The sequence below is a fragment of the Aotus nancymaae genome, unplaced genomic scaffold (genome assembly GCF_030222135.1).
Source record: "Aotus nancymaae isolate 86718 unplaced genomic scaffold, 86718_ANA_hifiasm-v0.15.2.pri h1tg000011l, whole genome shotgun sequence".
Taxonomy (NCBI): Eukaryota; Metazoa; Chordata; class Mammalia; order Primates; family Aotidae; genus Aotus; species Aotus nancymaae.
Genome location: NW_026988422.1, coordinates 60,038,813 through 60,056,915, shown reverse-complemented (window position 1 = coordinate 60,056,915; position 18,103 = coordinate 60,038,813). Strand labels below are relative to the sequence as shown.

At 49.5% G+C, this 18,103-nt stretch overlaps 1 protein-coding gene across 3 annotated transcripts in view; it reads right to left on the bottom strand.

Annotated features, from left to right (window-relative positions):
• Window positions 1-18,103, bottom strand: part of ESRRB (estrogen related receptor beta) — a 187,720-nt gene that overhangs the window by 65,161 nt on the left and 104,456 nt on the right. The window lies entirely within an intron of this gene.

The window sequence follows — 18,103 nt, the reverse complement described above, 5'->3', positions numbered from 1 at the left end:
GCTGATGGGGGCACTGCCGCAGTGCCCCGGTCTTGCTTCATCGTTCACTCATTCTTCATATTCACAGACTATATGAAGACCCCCCAAGGCCACAGCTGCTTTTCTGGGTTGAAAGTTCCTTCCAGGCTCTTCTGTTTGTTTTCCTCACTCTCAGGAGCCGCCTGGCTGCCCCTCTGAGAGGCTGGGCAATACTAGTGACCCTCCATCAAGCCCCAGCTGTATGCAAGACACCTTCTTCTGTGCCGTTTTATTTAATCCTCACAGCCTGTCTGCTCTCCCCTCCTATCCCCACCTTACAGGAGGAAAAGACTGAAACTCAGAGCCTGTCCCATTCACCTGAGTCCTGGGAGAAGCTGCGGTCTGAACCTGACTGCAGATCCATGTTCCCTGCTTCATGGCACTCTGCTTCTCTGCTACCAGGCCTGGGCAAGAGCCGCTCCAGGCAGGGACCTCATCTTTACAACCCGCCAAAATGTAGACAATGTCTGACTGCCACCCAGAGTTCCAAACCTGGAACCCCATCACTGTTCTTTCCCTCCCTCCCTCCCTCCCATCCTCCTCTTTCTCTTTGCTCTTTCTTTCTCCCTTCCTCCTTTCCTCCCTTCCCCCTTCCCTCCTTCCCCCCTTCCCTCCTTCCCCCCTTCCCTTCTTCCCTCCTTCCCCCTTCCCCCTTCCCCATTCCCCTTTCTTTCTTTTCCTTTCCTTTCCCTTTCTCTCTCTCTCTCTCTCTCTTTCTTTCTTTCTTTACATAGAGTCTGGCTCTGTCGCCCAGGCTGGAGTACAGTGGTGCAATCTCAGCTCACTGCAACCTCTGCCTCCTGGGCTGAACCGATTCTCTTGCCTCAGTCTTCCAAGAAGCTGGGATTACAGGCACCCGCCACCACAACCAGCTAAATTTTATATTCTGCTTTTCTGAGAAAAAAAAAAAAAAAAAAAAAAAGCAGATGCTGGCCATCTAACCTGCTTCACCATGCTGTCCAGGCAGGTCTTGAATTCCCAACTTCAAGTAATCCCCCCCCCTTTACCTCCCAAAGTGCTGGGATTACAGGATGGGCCACCATGCCCAGCCTCACTATAATTTCTTAACCCATAAGGTGTCAGAATAGAGAACTCTCTGGAAGCAGAGGGGGAGAGAGGCACAGGGCTCTCTGGACTGCCTGGTGCCTGTGAGGTACCAGGCAGTGGAAAGAAAGTTGCTAGAGAGGCCAGACCCTCTGGGAGACCTGGCCACTCCCTCCATCTTTCCCTGGCTCCCAGGACCTCAGGTGTTCATTCATTCAAATGCAAAATTTAAAGGCAGGCCTGCATGGTGGTTCAAGCCAGTAATTCCAGCACTTTGGGAGGCTGAAGCAGGTGGATCACCTGAGGTCAGGAGCTCAAGACTAGCCCTGGCCAGCATGGTGAAATCTCATTTCTACTAAAAATGCAAAAATAAGCTGGGCATGGTGGCACACACCTGTAATCCCAGCTACCAGGAAGGCTGAGGTGGGCGAATTGCTTGAACACGGAAGGCGGAGGCTACAGTAAGCTGATATCGTGTCACTGCACTCCAGCCTGGGCAGTAGATTGAGACCCCATCTCAAAAAAAAAAAAAAAAATTGAAGGCAAGAAAGTGGGAAAGAAGTCCTAGAAGAAGACAGGGAAGATGTGAGGACAAAACAGAGTGCGTCATGGAAATGGGATAAGCAGAGCCAGCTAGAAGGGTGGTGACAGCAGATTCCATCCTGTAGGGTCAGGTGGAGTGAGAAGGGGCAAGTGTCTGCACCTAGCAGTCAGGAGGTGGCTGGGGACCTTCACCAGGCAGGGTCACAGCATGGTGGGGATAGAAGCCACATTGCAATGGCTGGAAGCAGTGAATGCAAACAATTCTTTCAGGAAATTTAGCCGTGAGGGGAAGAGGACCTGGTGGAGCAGGGGTGCCCTTGTGCATGCTTTCAGGCAGCAGCAGCCTCCTTGTAAACAAAGCATGCCCCGCTGGACGCGCGGGCTGCGGTGTGCAGAAGGAATGTTTTGTTACTATTGCCGGTGTTCATTGTCAGCTTCTTTGATGAGAAGGGGGTATGTTGAGAATGTAAGGAATCTAAGGTATTTACAAATTAGGTATCCATACCTCCCAGTTGGCCCTGAGCGATCTTGGGCCTACCTGCTGACCCAGTGTCATTACCAATCACCCCTGTTTTCTCTCCCCGAAGTAGATCATGAATCATGTGGCCACCCTATGTTAAATACTAGCGGTAACGAGCAAAATAGACATTTAAAGACTGAAGACACAAAATCTGTGTCAGCTCTTGTCAAACTGTACTTCAACCTTCATCTCAGGCAGCTGAAGGGCTTGGTGAACAGGTGGTTTCCTAGATCTGACCCCACTGACGTCATGTTTTGAAGTGTCTCTGCAGGCAGGGCCCAAGAAATCTTCAGGGAGCTTTGGTTTGGTTTTGGTGGTTTGGTTCAATTAGGGTTCAAGAAGTGATGCCGTGGTGAGAGGACCTTGTAAGAGTTTGCAAGGAATCCAGCCAGGTGCAGTGGCTCATGCCTGTAATCCCAGCACTTTGGGATGCCAAGGCAGGCAGATCACTTGAGGCCAGGAGTCAAGACCAGCCTGGCCAACATGGCAAACTCCATCTCTACTAAAATGCAAAAATTAGCTGGGTATGGTGGCACGCGCCTGTAGTCCTAGCTCCTCGGGAGGCTGAGGCGGGAGAATCACTTGAACCCAGGAGGCAGAGTTTGCAGTGAGCCGAGATTGCGCCACTGCACTCCAGCCTGGGAGACAGAATGAGACTCTGTCTCCAAAAAAATAAATATAAATTAAAAAACTAAAAATTTTTTTAAAAAAGAGTTTTCAAGGAATTTGGAGTGCAGTTAGAAAAATAGCTTATGGAGGCCGGGTGCAGTTGTTTACACCTGTAATAATCCCAGTACTTTGGGAGGCTAAGGCAGGTGGATCGCTTGAGGTCAGGAGTTCGAGACCAGTCTGGCCAACATGGTGAAACCCCGTCTCTACTAAAATACAAAAAAGTTAGCTGGGCGTGGTGTTATGCACCCTGTCATCCCAGCTACTTGGGAGGCTGAGGCAGGAGAATCACTCGAACCCAGGAGGCAGAGGTTGCAGTGAGCCAAGATCAAGCTACAGCACTTTGGCCTGGGCGACAGAGCGAGATGCCGTCTCAAAAAAAAAAAAGAAAGAAAGAAAGAAAGAAAGCAAAGGAAAGGAGAAAAAAGCTTATTCAGTAAGAATGGGAGTGGGAGGGCAGGCTGGCTATGCAGATAGGAAGTTCGTAGGTGGTCGGGGGGCACTAAGTGAGGCCCTCTTTACCCCCCAAACCCACCCACACTACCTCCACTCAGGCTCTAGTGACTCTGAGAAGTAGGAGGAGCAGGGAGTGAAGGTGAGGGCTGGAGGGCAGGAGGGCTAGGAGAAGGAGGAAAGTTTGCAATGGTAACTGTGGGAAAAGGAGGGAGTAGAAATCTGGAACACAAAAATTCTCCAGGTCCCTTAACTCACGATGCAGGTGAGACAATGCAAGGGGGCCCCATCTCCAGCTGCTGAGACCTGGGTTTCCATCCTTAGCACTACTGACATCTGGGGCTGAGTCATTCCATGTTGTGGGGCTGTCCCAGCACTGCTGGATGCTCAGGAGCACCCCCGGCCTCTACCCGCTGAATGCCCGTAGCACCCAACCCCCAACTATGTGAGCCAAAACCTACAGACAGTGCCAGATGTCTCCCTGGGAGCAAAACTGCTGAGAACTACTGAGTTAGAAGTAATCGCTGACTTAGAGGGAAGAAGGTGGACAAGGGAGTGATGTCAGAAAGGGCGGGATTGGGAGAAAATGGAGGGGCCGCAATGGTGGTCTCCAGGAGGCCGAGGCTGAGGTTCAGCAAAAGGAAGCAGCAAGGAAGCTGGAAGGCTGGGAGACAGCGACTGGGCCTGAGACCGGCACTTCAGATTTCAGAGGTGGCCATGGGGTAGTGGCCGAGCCGGTGTCCAGGAGGAGTAGCAGCGGCATGAGGCGCGAGGCAGCCGACCCTTGTGTTCTGGGGAGGAGTGGGGCGTGTCAAGCCCATCATCTGCGGTTGGCTGGGACCCAGTTCCCCACTGGATCGATGACTATTGACTCTTCATGGGGAGGGAACAGATGCCCATCCAAGCAGCCTTTGAAAGGGCAGTAGTCAGTGGTCGAAGCCCCTCAGGGCATCATTTTCCCTTTGATTCATCTCCTAACTGGAGCTTGGCAAGCGCTGCCCTGGCCTCAATTTCACCCCCATCTGATTAAACATGGCCTCCCTCGTGCCCCAGCCCAGCTCTGCCCCTGGTCTTCTCAGTAGCCAGCATGGGACCCTGTTCCCTGCGCAGCCTGATCCCCAAGGACGCCGAGCTTCCTGGGGTGGCGGCTCTTCCTGCCTCGGCTGGACATCGCTCTGCACGTTGAAGATTTTCCTAATGAAGAGATCGGGGGAATCTCAAAAGTCTGAATGAAACCCAAGTTGCTGAACTATTTTGCCTTGGACCTCTAGAGGAAGAGATTTCAGGGTATCAACAAAGGATCATCATCGTTTTTTGTTTTGTTTTGTTTGAGATGGAGTCTTGCTATGTCATTCAGACTGGAGTACAGTGGCACGATCTTGGCTCACTGCAACCTCCACCTCCCAGCTTTAAGTGATTCTCCTGCCTCAGCCTCCTGAGTAGCTGGGACTACAGGCATGTGCCACCATGCCTGGCTAATTTTTGTACTTTTACAAAATTACGAAATTAAAAATTTTGTATTTTTAGTAAAGACGTGTTTCACCATGTTGGCCAGGCTGGTCTTGAACTCCTGACCTCAGGTGATCTGCCCACCTCAACCCACCTTGGCCTCCCAAAGTGCTGAGATTATAGCTATAAGCCATCGTGCCTGGCCTCTCAATTTTTTAAGCTGGAGTCCCAAGGATGTATCCCACACTAGGTGGCCTGTGGCTGGTCAGGGGGCAGCAGACAGGAATGGATTGGCCTGATAAGCATCTAGCTTGCTTTCCTCTATGGGGTAGAGTCTACCCACCACACCCAAGAATCTGGGTCAGGCTGGAGAACTGCCCCCAGGGCCCTCGTTGGCTCCCTGCTGGGGTGATGTATTTAAGAGCAGGAACAAGCAGCTGGGCCACTTAATGGCTACAAGCCTGCAAGCTGGTGGCAGATGTGCCAGTTCTACCCCCGATTGCTGTTGACTTTGAGTAACCAGGGCATCCTTTCTGGACCTCGGGGTCCTCATCTGTAAAATGGGCTCAATCACAGCACCTCCTTCATAGGGTTGAGCACGATGAGTCAATGAAGGCCAAATGCTTGGAACGGCACAGGCGCCGAGCGAGCATGGTGGTTGTTGCCTGCTGCTGTGATTCTTCCAAGTCCAGCAGCGGGCAGGCCTGTGGTTAAACCCAGCAAACCCCTTCCCTCATCCAAGCCCTCACAGACCTAGACTTGAGGATGATTCTGCAAGGAACTTGCTATAGACCAGGAGGGAAAGGGGCTGGCTAGGCAAATTAAGAGGATAAACAAGCCTGAAATGGGAATCCACTCCACAGAAGAAAAATGGTTTCTGAACACTTGAGAGATTCTTATGTACATTTCAATAATTAATTTGCTAACCAGGGGCCATCAAGAGCTATCCATTAAAGCAGATCCTCAGACCCTCCAGCAAAGCTTATGTGTCACAAATCAGCCCCTCAGGCACCTGGAACTAATATAGCTCAACTTCCTTTAAAATAATATTAAAGAATGCAGAATGCCCTTAACAGGAGGGTAGGATGGGGAGGACCATGTGGCTAGATGCGAATTACTGTCAAAGTTCCAGTTTTCCTGTTGAACATGGATTCATGGGCACTTGTTACGTGGGGTAAGGAGGGAAGGAAGGAAGGAAGGAAGAAAAGAAGGGAGGGAGGGAGGGAAGGAAGGCAGGAAGGGAGGAAAAAAGAAGGAAAGAAGGGGTAAGTAGGCCAATGATAAGTGTTACGGACCAACGATAATGATGAATCCAATTCTGTGCACTGAGATCTATTAATTATATATACACACACACACACACACACACACACACATATAACTTAAAGTCAGATTTTTCACCAATTCAAGTCAACCTTCCCACTGAGTAGTCTGAACTGCCTATTTTAGTAATAGATGGTGTTTTTTAATTGCTCCTGTGTGATTGAATTTGGGTATGTGTATCTTTCAACTTTCAACAACAGGTAACATTTTTCTGGACACACACTTCAGCACAGTTGGAGTCACTGAATCATACGTTCTCAGAGATTTTTCTGACTACCCTGGTCACTTTCAGATAACAGAACAGCCCTGAGAAAGTAATGACTTGCTCAAACTTACTAACGGGAATGCCAGGCTGCTTGAGGGGAGGCTAGGGGCTGATGAGGGCATTAGAGACACAGTGAGTGGTGACCTGTCCTGGAGGATGAGCTGACTTAAACAGCAACCTCACGATACCCTCTATGTCCACGTTGCTACCACGGCCCCTTCTCTTTGACGGTTCCATTTTATTTGGCTTCCTCGGGAATATTTTCCTAATGCTTTCTTTCTCTTTCTTCCCTTGGGGGCCCTCTGGGACCAAGGGCTGCAGAATGACCCAAGAGCATGGTGGCTTCAGCAAGAGCCTGCCTCCCTCTGCACGCTCTGGAGCTCAGGCAAAAATCTGTAATTAAGCATCTTGTCGTTAGAAAGATTAGTCAAAACCAGGCTGATCCTCGACAACTGATTGAAATCTCATTCCACACAAATTACGGCATGGAAAATAATGATGGGTAATTAGTGCCTTTCAATCAGGGCTTTTTATCCATGATTTTCCAGGCTGCAGGCATCACAATGAGAAGAGAGAGGCTCTACTAAACAGGAAGAGACAACTGGGGGCGGAGTGGCTGCCCTGGGACCGCTGGGAGGTCCCAGTCCACCGGCCAAGCCCGGAACACGTGAGCTCAGGCTCACTGAGAATGGCCGCTGCTGGTGTTTTGAAACTTCAGCCCTCACTTGGGTCCTCTCAGTCAAGTGTCCTCAGGCAGGGCCCAGTGGTACCTGGTCGCTCTCACTTTAGTCTACCTAGCCTTGGCCTGCTCTGGGCTCTGACCACCACAAAGGGGTGTGTTTGAGGGAAGGACAACATTAAAGATTCAGAATATGGGCCGGGCTAGGTGGCTCATGCTTGTAATCTCAGCATTGTGGGAGGCTGAGGCAGGCAGATCACAAGGTCAGGAGTTCAAGACCATCCTGACCAACATGGTGAAATCCCTCTCTACTAAAAATACAAAAATTAGCTGGGTGTGGTGGTGGGCACTTGTAGTTCCAGCTACTTGGGAGGCTGAGGCAGGAGAATCACTTGAACCTGGGAGGCAGAGGTTGCAGTGAGCTGAGATCTTGCCACTGTAGTCCAGTCTGGGAGACAGAGCAAGACTCTGTCTTAAAAAAAAAAAAGATTCAGAATATGTCCCCAAACATATCTCTAGTATCCTTCTCCTCAGTAGCTATTGGAGCTCTGACATCTGTGAATTTAGCTTAATTCTTCTTGAATCTGTTTTTATTTTCACTGTATATCAAGCAGTGATGTGGCAGAAATATCCCACCTACTGTCACTGAACCCACTCAGTAGCCTCCAGATGGCTTTAATCCTCACAATGGCCATGGTGCTGGGCCAGAGAGCTTTGTGGTTAGAGCCGGACTGCTTGGGTTTGAATCCTAGTTCTGCCCATTATGAATGGAGTTATTTAACCTCTAGATGCCTCAATTTTCTCATCTGTAAAATGGGGATGTGAGTTACAGTATTTATTTCACAGGGTGGTCTTGGGAATTAGCGAGTTAATGCAGAAAAGAGTTTAGAACAATGCCTGGTGTACAGGAAGTACTTAATACATATTAACAGTTGTTTCTAGCACCACTATTTGGTAATAGGGATGACAAAGCTGGTGATAGCTTCCATTTAGATTCTCTAAAATGTTCAATCCTAAAGCAAGTAAGACCATCTTACTTCCTCCCTCCTTCCATCGTCATCCATCCATGCAGCTTCCCACCCACCCATTTCATTGTGTATTTGCATGCCTGGTACTTCCATGGATACAGTCCCTTTTCAGGCAAAGGGGTCCCGCATTCAGGCACTACTAGAAGTGACTGCCCAGCACCAGCCTCTCTCCTGGGAATTACATCTGACCCCAACAATATTTGCCTGTCTTTCTCTCTGTGGACATGCATGTGCACATACAGACACAGACACAGACACACACACACATATACACAAACACAAAAAGCTCCCTCAGGGACTACCATATTCTTAGAGACATCCAATATCTACCTTCCTGGCTCAGCTTATTGACCTGGGGTGAGCTCCTGATCCAAGCTGGGCCAATGAGTCTCTCCCATTAGATTTTTGGTGTTAGGGCTGCCTCTCCAGGGACAGAGGCAGTAAGACCGACGGCTCCAGAGCTGAGCAATGTCATCCTTCCCTCCCATGTGCAGTGAGAGAGAAGAATATCGAAGCTGGCAGCAGAGAGAAGCCACGGTTGAGGCAGGGAGTCCGGGGAGCCCTAGTTGCTGTTGGCAATTGCTCCCATGCCCCTGCAGTATCTCTGCTCAGATGAGCGGGCACGGCCCGATTCCCCGATGCTGTAGCTCACTCAAGGGTGCTTCTCTCACTTAACCAAAAGAGTAGCTCACACATTGTCTCTTTCATGCATTCATTCATTCAACTACTATTCTTTGTCTTTAAAAAAAAATTTTTTTTTTTAAGACGGAGTTTCGCTCTTGTTACCCAGGCTGGAGTGCAATGGCGCGATCTCGGCTCACCGCAACCTCCGCCTCCTGGGTTCAGGCAATTCTCCTGCCTCAGCCTCCTGAGTAGCTGGGATTACAGGCACGCGCCACCATGCCCAGCTAATTTTTTGTATTTTTAGTAGAGACGGGGTTTCACCATGTTGACCAGGATGGTCTCGATCTCTTGACCTCGTGATCCACCCACCTCAGCCTCCCAAAGTGCTGGGATTACAGGTGTAAGCCAGCATGCCTGGCCTCAACTATTGTTCTTTAAATATCTACTGCATGCTCACACTCTTGCAGCCCTGGGAATACGTTGGTGAGCCAGCTAGATGGGTTCCTGCCCTCAAGGAGAGACAATACCATAGTTAATTGACTCAGAGCTGTACCATTTTTTCATATTTTACCATCTTAACAATCAGAATTCACCTGAAATCAATGGCATGTCTTAGTTTAATTTAACTAGTGGTTCCAGAAATCATGGTGTCCCTTGCAATAGACAATGTCATAAATTCAATGACATATGATACATAAGTGTAGCTGAGACTGCTATGAGTTCACCAAAAGTTAATTCATTTTTTTGCTAGACACCAAGAGGACTGCATTCCCCAGTCACCCTGGCAGTTGGCTATGGACACGTGACTGGGTCTTGGTCAATGGGATGTGGGCAAAGTGATATAAGCCACGCCCTTACCTGGCCCATAAAAATCTCCCACAGACTCCTGCCCTCCTCCCCCACTCCACTCCCTCCCTTCCTCTCTCCTATTCCTCTCTCTTCCCCCATCTTCAGGTCAGGGGGCTCCAAGACCCTGGGGGATGGCAGAGCCACAAATTAGCAGGGGCCCGGGTTCCTGAACACCTTGTGAAAGGCCACCTGCCAAATACCCTCACCAAAATGTCCTGTGGGCAAGACCTGCTTCCGCTGTGTTAAGCAACTGAAACGCTGGGCTTGTATGAAATCGGGCCAAGTGTAATGCCCCCTAACATGATAAGTAAACAGCCAAATTATGTCAATGCAGTTAGGGGTGAGTGCTATGAGAAACAGCAGAGAGGGCTGGGTGCAGTGGCTCACGCCTATAATCCCAGCATTTTGGGAGGCCGAGGCTGGCAGATCACTTGAGGCCAGGAATTCGAGACCAGCCTGGCCAACATGGTGAAACCCCATCTCTTCTAAAAATTCAAACTTAGCTGGGTGTGCTGGCAGGCACCTGTAATCCCAGCTACTCAGGAGGCTGAGGCAGGAGAATCACTTGAACCCAGGAGGCGGAGGTTGCGGTGAGCCGAGATCGTGCCATTGCACTCCAGCCTGGGTAACAAGAGCGAAACTCCATCTCCAAAAAAGAAAAGAAAAGAAAAGAAAAAGTTTATGAAAGATGTATGCATTTTTCTTACTTTCTGGTTTCGGTTGCTTTTTTTTTAAGTACCCAAAACCACATAATGTGTTGGGCCGGCAACTTGGAGAGGCTATTGTCTGAAAGCCACTCACTGAGATATCTGGTTTCAAAACGCCAGAAACTAAATTCCAACACAAAAGTCAATGTCATTCATAAAAAAGAAAAACTGTGGGAAGTGGGGCCGGAAAGGGGTTGCCTGACTTCAGAGCCAGAATCCTACTGTGTACACGAAAATGGTTCACCACCCCGTGCCCTTGAGAGAGGGAGCCCACAGGGCCTGGGCACAAGGGCTCTGGGCCCAGCTCACCTGGGTCCAAATCCCGGCCTGGCACTTGCTGAGCAACCACTGCCTGACCTCTCTAGGTCTTGGTTTCCTCATTTGCAAATGGCTGATATTGACATGTCTACCTCACAGAATTGCTTTGAGGAGTAAATGACACAATCATGTGAAGCACTGACAGCGGCACCTGTGCATTGTAAGTACTAGAAAACATGTGCTGGTTTTTTTTCTCAGAGTCTTGCTCTGTTGCCCAGTCTGGAGTGCAGTAGCACGATCTTGGCTCACTGCAACCTCCGCCTCCCGGGTTCAAGCAATTCTCCCGCCTCAGCCTCCGGAGGAGCTGGGATTACAGGCATGCGCCCCCACACCTGGTATTCTTAGTAGAGATGAGGTTTCACCATGTTGCTGGTCTCAAACTCCTGAGCTCAAGCAATCCAACCACCTCGGCCTCCCAAAGCGCTGGGCTTACAGGCGTGAGCCACTGCCACCATGTCTGGCAAATATGTGCTATTATCTCAGCTCTCTCAGGTACAGGTCCCGGCAGCCACAGCAAGGGTGGTCCCTGCCAATGTGGTTCTCGGTCATCTCCTCTGTAAACTGAGTATAAGAAGGAAATGCGGCAAGGGCTATGTGTGCCCACACTCTGGAAAGGAGGAGCAGAGGTAGGGGTCACTCCCGAGCTCCTTGGTCCTCCTCTAATCCAGGCCTTTGGGGGAGGGGACTGCAGCCACCAGGACTGCCCTTGGCAAGACTGTCACTTATCACACTGGCTTCTCCAGACAGGACATTTTGACTATTGATCTGATAAATAAACAGCCTGCTGGCTCGATCAAAATGTTATTTTGCATTTCAATGACTGCTCACTGATGCAACCTTCATCCTGGAGATGCTGCTGGCAATGGCAGAGCCCTGCCACTGGCTGGAGAGGTGGAGCCACCCCCTGCCAGCACCCAACCACACCCTCCCTCCCTGGGAAGTGAGGGCTCCTTGGGGAAGACAGCAGCTCTCAGGGAGGGGAGGGAGGGGGGTGACAGGGGAACTGGAGGGGCAGCGGTGGCAGGCAGTAAGGCTGTGGGTGAGCCAGACTGGGACACACCTGGCCTAATCAGTGCCCTCCTGGGATCTCTGTGCCCCTGCTGCTTTGTGGAGTAGCCTTGGGCATGTCATTACACTTCACTGCATCTTAGCTGCTGCGTCAGTAAACTGGATCCAAGAAAAACTACCCTACTCCACTGGGTTGTTGTAAGGACACGTGGAGAAAACAGATGTGAAAGCTCTTTGGAAGAAAAAGAGAGGCACGAATGCTGCTATATTATATAACCAAGTAATACAACCACATTTCCTTCCTAACTTTTTTTTTGTTTTTTTGAGATGGAGTCTCCCTCTGTTACCAGGCTGGAGTGCAGTGGTGCGATCTTGGCTCACTGCAACCTCCGCCTCCTGGGTTCAAGCAATTCTCCTGCCTCAGCCTCCCGAGTAGCTGGAACTACAGGTGCACACTACCACACCTGCCTAATTTTTGTATTTTTAGTAGAGATGGGGTTTCACCATGTTGGCCAGGATGGTCTCAATCTCTTGACCTCATGATCCACCCACCTCAGCCTCCCAAAGTGCTGGGATTACAGGCGTGACCTACATTTCCTTTCTTTTTAAGCACTTGCTGTGTGCAAAGCACTTTACACATATAAGCTTATTTACTCCTCAAAATAACTCTGGATTTTATCCTATTTTACACACGGAAAAATCAGTCGAAGCATGAGACATTGTCAGGTGGGCCCCACACCTCCCATAGCACAAGGAAAGGCAAAGCTTTGCACTCTAAGCCATCTTGATGCCAATGTATGAGATTTTAGCCACTCTGGGGTGGGTTTTCATCTCTGGAGTGATGACTTTAGACAGGGTCACTTCTTCCCTATCCTGACCAGCCCAGCCTTTAAAGGTGGGCAGAAGAGAAATGGGCTCTGTCCTCCTCCAGGGGGATCGGGACTGGGAGGAGGGGCAAGGCTGCTGACAGCTGGCAGACCAAGCAGACTCTTTCCTGGACTGCCTGAGTACTGCGACTGGTGTCCCAAGGCCAGCACCAGGCCCCAAGGAACCAGGGTGCGACGGGTGAGTGCTCAGGGTGCTCCGTGGGACACTGCAAGGGTCTGAATACCTGGGCACACCTCACTGCAGGGGACAGGCAGAAGAGAGATCATTTAGAGCTAGAGGATCAGCAGGGCCATGTCATCCATGTGCACAGGTAGGGTGTGGGGGTGGGGGAGTGGCCTGCAAGGTCTGATTTTAGAAACTTTGGAAGTGGATGAAATGGGAACCTCCAATACAAAGGACATGGTGGCCACCAGTCGGTCCCAGGGGACCCCTTTTTGAAAAGGACAGCCCATTCCTCCAACCTCTGTATGCTTTGGTTGAACTGAAGGTAATTTTTGGTCATTTGGCCCAAGGGCTACAATTGCTTTTTCCCTCGTCCTTATAATGCACTGACCTAAATGTGTTTCCTTCTCCCTCTCCCTCTCTCTTTCTCTCTCTCTCTCTTACACACGCACACACTCACACCCTCTAGGACAAGACCTATTAGCTCATGCACTTAGAACTGTGGCCTCCCAACTCTCCCTAAGGGCGGAACTGCAACTTCATAGTTTACATTTCTTTATCTTTCTTTCTTTCTTTCTCTCTCTCTCTCTCTCTTTCTTTCTTTCAATGAAGTTTTGCTGTTGTTGCCCAGGCTGGAGTGCAATGGCACAATCTTGGCTCATTGCAGCCTCCACCTCCCAGATTCAAGCAACCCTCCTGCCTCAGCCTCCTGAGTAGCTGGGATTACAGGCATGTGCCCCCACTCCCGGCTAATTTTGTATTTTTAATAGAGATGGGGTTTCTCTCCATGTTGGTCAGGCTGGTCTTGAACTCCCAACCTCAGGTGATCCACCCACCTCAGCTTCCCAAAGTGCTAGGATTACAGATGTGAGCCACCGTGCCCGGCCTACTGTGGTTTACATTTCAAGTTTTAAAATATAATAAATAGCACGAGTGTCTTCTGAGTTCTTATGATGTTTGGTAGAAAGAGCTCAGTGAATAACTGATATGGCTTCTGCTCCGAAGCTGCGTGTCTTAGAGACAGCCACTTGCCCTGTCTGGCCTCAGTCATTCTATGTCCCTTTCTGGAAAACAGAGAGCCCTCGCCGTCTGCCAGAGGGGGGCCTAAAGATGCATGAAACAGAGGTAAGATAGTTGGCCCTCTGGCAGGAAGCTGGACCACTGGTCCTGAGACTTACCTGGGAAGCTGGCTGCTAGTCATGAACCTTGTGCTCATTTGCTCATGCTGGTTTCACAGATAACTCAAGGGTTAAAAATGAAATTACCCAGAGGAAAAAAGAAATCCACGTTACAAAATGAATCACTCGCTGTAATACGACTGCCTGAGACCAATATGATGTGTAAAGACTGAGAACCCATAACGCTCTAGCCTCTTGCCCCGTGTGTCTGCTGAGCCAAACCCCAGTCCTCCTGCCTCACAAGACAGACCCTGTCCATCCCAGGGTCCAGGGCTCCGGGTTTTCCTGCCCACATCCACCCCAGAGCTGCCTGCCCCCTCAGGCCAGCCTGAACTGGAAAGAGCACATCTCACAGCCCATGTGCAAGTCTCGACTCTGCTCTTCATTCCTCCATGACCTTCGGCAGGTTCTTGACCTTCTATGAGCCTCCAGCAACCCATTTTACTACAATAGCTCATGGAGTTATTGTGAGGATTAAATAGAATACTATCTTCAAAAGCTTTTCAAAGTGCCTCCTGCAAAGTTATCACAAGCTCCCCGCCATCCTCACTCCGGCATTTCACAGCCCCAGCTCCTGCGAGAGGAAGTGAACGTCTTCAGGGTGATGAGTCTCACCAGGTGTGCACCCAGCAATAAAACTGAAAAGAAACTCCAAGTTCATGAGCACTTCCATGTCTCATCCCAGTTAACCCTTATCAGGCTCTGGGGTAAGTATTCTCACCCTCAAGATAAGAATGAAGCCTGGAAGGTTTTCTTGTTCAATGTCACTTAGTGGGTAGGGGACAAAGCCAGGAGTGAACCCAGCACCGTGTCCCCTACCCTTGATTCCTGAGTTCTAAGCTCAACCTCAACATTTTACAGACTCTTGGCCGGGCATGGTGGCTCACTCCTGTCATCTCAGCAGTTTGGGAGACCGAGGTGGGCAGATCACCTGAGGTCAAAGAGTTCAAGACCAGCCTGGCCAACACGGTGAAACCCCCATCTCTACTAAAAATGTAAAAATTAGCCAGGTGCAGTGGTGTATGCTTGTAGTTCCAGCTATTTGGAAGGCTGAGGCAGGAGAATCATTTAAGCATGAGAGGTGGAGGTTGTAGTGAGCCGAGATCATGCCATTGCACTACAGGCAGGGTGACAGAACGAGACCTTGTCTCAAAAAAAAAAAAAAAAAAAATTTACAGACTCTCAACATCACAATTCCAAATAAAAATAGATAATTGAAAAATGGAAAAGCAAAATACCTGGCCAGCACTTCTAAAAACTCTCAAGATTAGGCTGGACCCAGTGGCTCACGCCTGTAATTCCAGCAGTTTGGAGGTCAAGGCAGGCAGATCTCTTGAAGCCAGAATTTTGAGACCAGCCTGGCTAACATGGTGAAACCCCATCTCTACCAAAAATACAAAATTAACCAGGTGTGGTGGTGGGCGCCTGTCATCCCAGCTACTCGGGAGGCTGAGGCAGGAGAATTGCTTGAACCTGGGAAGAAGAGGTTGCAGTGAGCTGAGATCGCACCATTGCACTCCAGCCTGGGCAACAAGAGCAAAACTCTGTCTCTAAATAAATAAAAATAAACTTTCTCAATTAACTGCGACCTGTCTCAGATTTTCGGGGTTTACATTAGCTCTGTAATAAATTCACTTTTTAAATATCAGGCCTTGCTCTTGTTGGACTGTACATGTGACAGGCAACCTACCTGCACTTGGGTTACACCCACTTCACCAATGAAAAAACCGAGCCCAAAGCGGCCAACGTGGCGAAACCCTGTCCCTACTAAAAATACAAAAATTAGCTGGGCATGGTGGCAGGCACCAGTAATCCCACCTACTAAGGAGGCTGAGACACGAGAATCGCTTGAACCTGGGAGGCGGAGGTTGCAATGGGAACTAGAAGACACCCCCGGGACCAGTGGCCACCATGTCCTTTGTATTGGGGGTTCCCATTTCATCACTTCCAAGTTTCTAAATTAAGAACTTGCAGCACCCCCCCACCGCCCTGGCACCCCAACTGTGCACATGGATAACATGGCCCTGCTGATCCTCTGGCTCTGAATGATCTCTCTGCTGCCTGTCCCCTGCAGTGAGGCTTGCCCAGGTATTCAGACCCCGGCAGTGTCCCACGGAGCACACTGAGCACTCACCCGTCACCCCCTGGCTGAGACTGTGCCACTGCACTCCAGCCTGGGTGACAGAGCAAGACTCCGTCTCAAAACAAGCAAACGAACAAAAACTATCAAAGTTATGAAAACTACAGGAAGTCTGAAAAACTGACACAGATGAAGGGAGACTTAATAGACATGACAATTAAATGCAGTGTGGAATTCTGGAAGAGAAAAAGGACATCAGTGGAAAACAAACGAAATCTGAGTAAAGTGTGGAGGTTAGTTCATAGTAATGTACCAAGGTCCATTTCTTAGTTGTGACAGATCTATCATGGTAACCTATGAAGCTAACAAAAGGGAAAAACAAAAAAACAGAGATGGGGCGGGGGTTGGCGTGGAGAATGCTATAAATAAAAAAATAGAGGTGGGTGTAATGGTACATACCTGTAATCCCAGCACTTTGGGAGGCAAAGGTAGTCTGAGCTGGAGTTCGAGACCAGCCTGGCCAACATGGCAAAAACCTGTCTCTACAAAAATTCAAAATTAGCTGGGTATGGTGGTGGGTGCCTATAGCCCACCTACTCAGAAGGCTGAGGCAGGGGGATCCCTTGATCCCAGGAGCCAGGAGGTTGCAGTGAGGTGTAATCACACCACTGCACTCCAGCCTGTGTGACAGAGCCAAGACTCTGTCTCAAAAAAAGGGGGGGAAAGTGGGACATCATTCTAATTATGTAATGTAAAAAGGGTATGTATGGAAGATCATGTAATACTGTAATACGGTGTGAAACTATGTAAAGAGGATAAGCATTGACGTCGTTCAAAGTCTACTTCTCCCTTGCTTGCTGTGTGACTGTAGGCAAGCCACTTAGCCTCTCTGAGCTTTGGGTGTTTTGACTATAAAAGTGATGTCATATCCCTTTACTTAGAGGGTTGCTGTGAGGATTAAAAAGAAAATGAAACCAAAGTGCTTATCAGGCGCCATGGCTCATGCCTGTAATCCTAGAACTTTGGGAGGTGAAACAGGAGCAGCATTTGAGCCCAAGAGTTTGAGACGAGCCTGGGCAACATAGTGAGATCCCCATCTCTATTTATTCACTTATTTAATTATTTATGAGACAGAGTCTCGCTCTGTCACCCAGGCTGGAGTGCAGTGGCGTGATCTCGGCTCACGCCAACCTCTGCCTTCCAGGTTCAAGCAATTCTTCTGCCTCAGCCTCCCCAGTAGCCGGGATTACAGGTGTGCACCACCATACCCAGCTAATTTTTGTGTTTTCAGTAGAGACAGGGTTTCATCATATTGGTCAGGCTGGTCTCGAACTCCTGATCTCAGGCAATCCACCTGCCTCGGCCTCCCAAAGTGCTGGGATTACAGGTGTGAACCACCATGCTCAGCCTTCCCATCTCTATTTAATATAAAAAAATTTAACACAGTTTTTTGTAGTTAGCACATAAAGGTGGCTTCTATAAAGGTCACTCTCCACACTCCCAAAGTTGGTTCAAGGAGTTTTGTTTCAGGCTGAATCCAAGTGTCACCCCCTCTACAACTGTTCCGAATTAGGTACCACCCCCTGAAACTCCCCTGACCTTGGAACATACTAAGTTAGAAATTCGAGAGTTTGCATCTTGCCAGCCCCCAACCCCACCCCACCAGCTCCCAGAAGGCAAGACTCTGGACTTGCTCACATCCGGGTCCCCACAGCACCCTCATAAGTGATGGCCCAGAGGTAGCTGTGATGTTGAACGGATGAGTGACTCACAAACCAAGGCTGGGGGCACTCAGAGGTAGAGTTTTCATAGCATTTAAAGGTGGAGGGATTCGGAGGCTCATTTGCTTCAATCCTCTTTTTACAGATGAGACCCCGAGAGGGTCGGGGACTTGCCTTTGGTCACTAGGCCAGGGAGGGCCAGGCTTCTAGCCCACAGAGCCACCACAGGCCACTACACCTCCAGGCCACGGGCAGTCCACCTGGGGCCTCTCTGGGAAAAGGCGCTGGGGGAGGAGAGGGTTACAGAGCATCTTTTTCTAATCAGCGATTGTGCTAATCAATCAACTCAATTAAATCTAGAATAGTTTGGTTTATTTTATTTTGTTTTTTGAACAAAAACAGCAGCAGAAAGTAATGACTAATAATCAAGTCAAATTGGATTATTTCTGTGCTGACTGGGGAGTGGGGAACTGAGACAGGTCACCGGAGCAAGTGAAGAAGAGGCAGAGACGGCAAGCTCAGCAACACAGGGGACTGAGCTGGAAAGGAACCGCGGGGGCGGAGCTCAGGGCACTCC